The following is a 5,260-nucleotide window of genomic DNA, read 5'->3' on the forward strand; positions in this document are numbered from 1 at the left end:
ACGTAAGACTTTATCCTAAAATATTTGCTGAAATCTTTGAACAGGTTTTGAGCTTCATTGCTTCATTTGTGCTGATGTGTCAAAAATATAATCAGATGCTTTACAGCAGCAGTTGATGACTGCTGACAAGCTTGACACCCATCATTTCCTTTAGCTGGCAGATAGCAGGAGAATGAAGGAAGCAATCAGTTCTAACATGCAATGTGATAAGGAACTTAAGCTGTCAGTAGAAGAAAGTGTTGGATGAACCACAAAGCAGAATTTTCTTGACTACTCTGCTCTATTTATATACTTAGAACATTGGCTATGATTCAAATGCACTTTATGCAAAATGTTTTGGCATCTTTTATTACTTGATTAATAGAAGTAAATATAATCCAGTAATGAACTTCGGTAAAACTAAATATGTTAACTGTTATTGGCTATAAAGTTGGAAGGCCATTTCCATACACACTTTCTAACATTACTTTTTGCTGCCAAGGTTGCTTATACCTATTTTTCAGAGTTAAAAATCACACATCACCAGGTTATAGTTCAACAGGTTTATTTGGAAGCGCTAGCTTTCGGAGTGCTGCTCCTTCATGAGGTGGTTGTAGAGTCTAAGATTGTAAGAAATAACTTACAATGTAGGATTGTAAGACAGTCTTACAATCTTATACTCCACAACCACCTCATGAAGGAGCAGCACTCTAAAAGCTAATGCTTCCAAATAAACCTGTTGGACTATAACCTGGTGTTGTGTGATTTTTAACTTTGTATACCCCAGTCCAACACCGGCATCTCCAAATCATGACTACCTATTTTTCAAGATGGCTGCACATTAGATTAGATTACTTACAGTGTGGAAACAGGCCCTTCAGCCCAACAAGTCCACACCAACCCACCGAAGCACAACCCACCCACACCCATTCCCCTACATGTACCCCTTCACCTAACACTACGGGCAATTTAGCGTGGCCAATTCACCTAACCTGCACATCTTTTGGACTGTGGGAGAAAACCGGAGCACCCGGAGGAAACCCACGCAGACATGGGGAGAATGTGCAAACTCCGCACAGACAGTTGCCCAAGGTGGGAATTGAACCTGGGTCTCTGGCGCTGTGAGGCAGCAGTGCTAACCACTGTGCTGCCCTACGCAATCGCCAACCCTGAAGCAACACTGCAAACTTGGCTGGGTGGCAGGCTGGCCCACCTCAGGCCTTCACTTGGTCAGTGTAGGGATTGAACCCACGACCTTGGCGTTATTAGCACCACGCTCTAACCAACTGAGCTAACCGACCAACATGTGTGCAATATAGTGAGAGGTCCACCATGTGCTCACACTGCATCAGATATCTGGCGTAGGCATGTCCTCAAGGGCTCTTGTGGTGCAATGGCCATGCCACTACCTCTGGGCTAGTCAGCCAGGGCTCAAGTCCCACCCACTCCATAGGTATGCTGTAACATGTCTGAATAGTTTGATTAAAAGCATCATTAAGATTCTGCTCCGCAAATGTCTCCAGGCCATAAATAACAGAAGTATATTAAATGATCTACAATCTATTTCAGTAGGAGTCCCATCGGACAACTGGCTTAGAACTCACTGTACCTATGTACTTTCATTTTTTTGCTGGGATGGAATATTGCTGGCAAAATCATTATTTGTTGTCCATCTGTAATTGTGCTTGAGAAGTTATTGATGAGCTAAAATGTTGCTAAGTGAGCTAGGATGTTGTATTACTGAAGTCTATCTGGCGTAGGTATGCCTAGAGTACTGTTAGGTGATCCAGGATTTCGACAGTGAGGGGTTAGTGAATATATTTCTATGCCAGGATGGTGAATGACTTGGATGGGAATCTACAGGTGGTGTTGCTCCAATGGGTCTCTGCCCTTGTCTTTCCAACTAGTCAATGTTTGGAAAATGCTGTATAAGAAGATTTGATGTGTTTCTGCTGTTTATCGTGCATATGGTACAATGTTCCCACTATGTGTTGGTGGTGAAAGATGTGAATTTTGAAGGTGTTGGATGAGGTGCTAATCCAGTGGGCTGTCTAGATGATGGTGAACTTCCTGAATGTTATTGGAGCTATACTCATCCATGCATTTTTACTTCCTTCATCTGGAAAGCCCTTCCTTCCTGTTTGAAGTAAAGGACAAACAAAAATCAAAGGGAAGCTCCAAGCAAACAGCAGATCACTCAGGATTCAAAGACTGAAAAATACTGATTAAATGTATCAGGTAATTCTGATAGGTCTGTTTGCTGAGCTGTAAGGTTCATTTTCAGACGTTTTGTCACCATACTCAGTAACATCTCAGTAACAGACAGGTGGTGTTGCCTGCTTTCTATTTATATGTTTGAATTTCTTTGGGTTGGTGATGTCATTTCCTGTGGTGACATCATGTCATATGGTGATGTCATTCCCTGTTCTTTATCTCGGGGCATGGTAAATGAGGTCCAAGTCAATGTGTTTGTTGATAGAGTTCTGGTTTTAATGCCATGTTTCTAGGAATTTTCATGTGTGTCTCTGTTTGGCTTGTCCTAGGATGGATGTGTTGCCCCAATCGGAGTGGTGCCTTTCCTCATCCATATGTAAGGATACTAGTGAGAGTGGGTCATGTCATTTTGTGGCTAGTTGATGTTCATTTATCCTGTGCCTTACCACCCACTTCACCTTCAACAACAAAACCTACAGACAAACCAACGGAACACCCATGGGATCTCCGATATCAGGGCTCTTGGCTGAGGCAGTAATGCAGAGACTTGAACAAACATCTCTGCCAACCATTCAACCCAAACTTTGGGTCCACTCTGTGGATGACACCTTTGTCATCACTAAATGAAACAGATTGGGGGAAACCTCCAAGACCATCAATAATACCCATACTGGCATAAAATTCATGAAAAAGGAGTAAAACAACAACAAACTGCCATTCCTAGATGTTGCAGTAGAGCGAACAGCCAATGGGAAGCTTCAAACCAGCGTCGACAGGAAAACAACACAATCGGACCAAATACTGAAATATAGAAGCAATCATCCCAACATACACAAATGAAGCTGCATTAGAACATTATTTCAATGAGCCACCACACACTGCAGAGGAATTATGCAGAGCAGAGGAAAATTACCCATACAGTGTATTCAAAACGAATGGATACCCAATGAACACAGTCCGCTGATTTCTGAGCAACAAACCCAAACTAGCAGACAAAACATGTCCAGAAACCCTAGCCATTCGCCCCTACATCAAAGACATCTTGGAAATGACTGCTAGACTACTCAGACCTCTTAGCATCATGGTAGCCCACAAACCCACCAACACACTATAACAGCAGCTAATGAACTTGAAAGACCCTACACAGACAACAAGCAAAATTAATGTCATCTACAAAATACCTTGCAAGACTTGTAACAAATACTACATTGGTCAAACAGGCAGAAATCTAGCCACCAATTAGCCACAAAAAGACATGACCCACTCTCATTAGTATCCTTGCATATGGATGAGGAAGGACACCACTTCGATGGGACAACACATCAATCCTAGGACAAGCCAAACAGAGATACACATGAGAATTCTTAGAAGCATGGAATTCCAACTGGAACTCTATCCACAAACACATTGACTTGGATCTCATTTACCACGCCCTGAGAAAAAGAACAGAAAATGGCATTTCCATAGGAAATGATGTCACCACAGGAAATGACATCACCAACCCAAGGAAACTCAAACATATAAATAGAAAGGGGGCTGCACCACCAGTGCTTCATTCCGAGGCTCACTGAAGATGTTACCAAGTGTGGTGATGAAACATCTGAAAAGGAAACCTCCAGCTTAGTGAGCAAACCTACATCCAGAACCTCAACCTGAGCTACAAATCTTCTCAAATCTCATTGTATCAGGTAGTGTTCACTTTCAGAAGGTGTACATTTTCAATAGTTTCAAATTCTGTTTTACATTGTTATAAATCAGGAACAGCAAACCAAAACAAATCAGATGCATTGTCAGTGGGTTTGCACCACATTGAAATTAAAACATTCAACGATCCTCAAAATTGTTTTAAGTGTTCTGAGTCACACTTTACAAAGAATAGATCATGGACACCAAGTTTATAACTTAAACAAAAATTAAAAATTTATTATTAAGTATGTAGCTGTAGTAGAACACAGACAAACAACCAAGGCAATCCAATTAATATCTGAGATCTCAGCCCTCTTTTAATCATAAACACCCAGATTCATACATTGACAAACACAGTTAAGAAGTAAATTAGGAAAAATAAATCATAATTTGCAAGTTTGATAATCATTTCAACCAGGCCTTCATGAAATGCTTTGATGATGATTGCAATAACTGTCGCCCAGGACTGCATATGAACTTATCTACGTGGACTTAAGTAGAGGTCTGTCATGGCAGACTGGTGTAAAAGGTGAAGTCAATTTGCGTTGGAGTGAGCTGGCAAGATGGATATAGAAGTGGCTTAGTCATAGGAGACAAAGGGTAGCGGTAGAAGGATTTATTTTTGGAAAGGTGGGTTGTAACTACTGGTGCTCCACAGGGATCAGTGCTGGGACCTCTGCTGTTTATGGTCCACATAAATGATTTGGAGCAAAACATGGTGGGTCTAATTAGTAAGTTTGTGGACTATACAAAGATTGGTGGAGTTGCGGATAGCAAGGAGGATAGTCAAAGGATACAGCAGGTGAAAAATCAGTTGGAAACATGGGCAGAAAAATGGCAGATGGAATTTAATCCAGACACTTACGAAGTGATAGATTTTGGAAAGTCACGTCCATGTGAAAATTATACATTGAATGACAGAACTCTTAAGAGTATTGATATGCAGAGAGATCGCTGAAGGTGTCAGCACAAGTAGATAAGGTCCCATGGAATGCTTGCCTTCATTGGAAGGGACACTGAGTATATGTATAGACAGGTTATGCTTCAGCTTTATAGAACAATAATAAGGCCACACTTGGAATATTGCATACAGTTCTGGTCACCACACTACTAAAAGTATTGGATCCTTTGGAGAGGGTACAGAAAAGGTTTACCAGGATGCTGCCTGGTATGCGGGATTTTAGCTGTGAAGAGAGGTTGGATAGACTGGGTTTATGTCCACTGGAGGTTGAGGGATGACCTGATAGAAGTTTATAAGATTGGGAATGGCGTGGACAGAGTGGAAATAATGAGGCTTTTCCCCAGGATGGAGGGGTCAATTACTAGTGGACGCAGATTCAAGGTACAGAGGGAGAAGTTTAAAAGAGATGTGTGAGGCAAG

General features: G+C 41.5%; 1 non-coding gene across 1 annotated transcript; it reads right to left on the bottom strand.

Moving 5' to 3' along the window:
* Positions 1-1,206: 1,206 nt before the first annotated feature.
* On the bottom strand, positions 1,207-1,280 carry trnai-aau (transfer RNA isoleucine (anticodon AAU)). Its single transcript has one exon. It is a non-coding gene; the product is annotated as a tRNA-Ile (tRNA).
* Positions 1,281-5,260: the final 3,980 nt, after the last annotated feature.

The sequence above is a fragment of the Chiloscyllium plagiosum genome, unplaced genomic scaffold, assembly GCF_037043375.1.
Source record: "Chiloscyllium plagiosum isolate Xiang-an unplaced genomic scaffold, Cpla_swu_hap1 HiC_scaffold_7, whole genome shotgun sequence".
NCBI classification, from domain to species: domain Eukaryota; kingdom Metazoa; phylum Chordata; class Chondrichthyes; order Orectolobiformes; family Hemiscylliidae; genus Chiloscyllium; species Chiloscyllium plagiosum.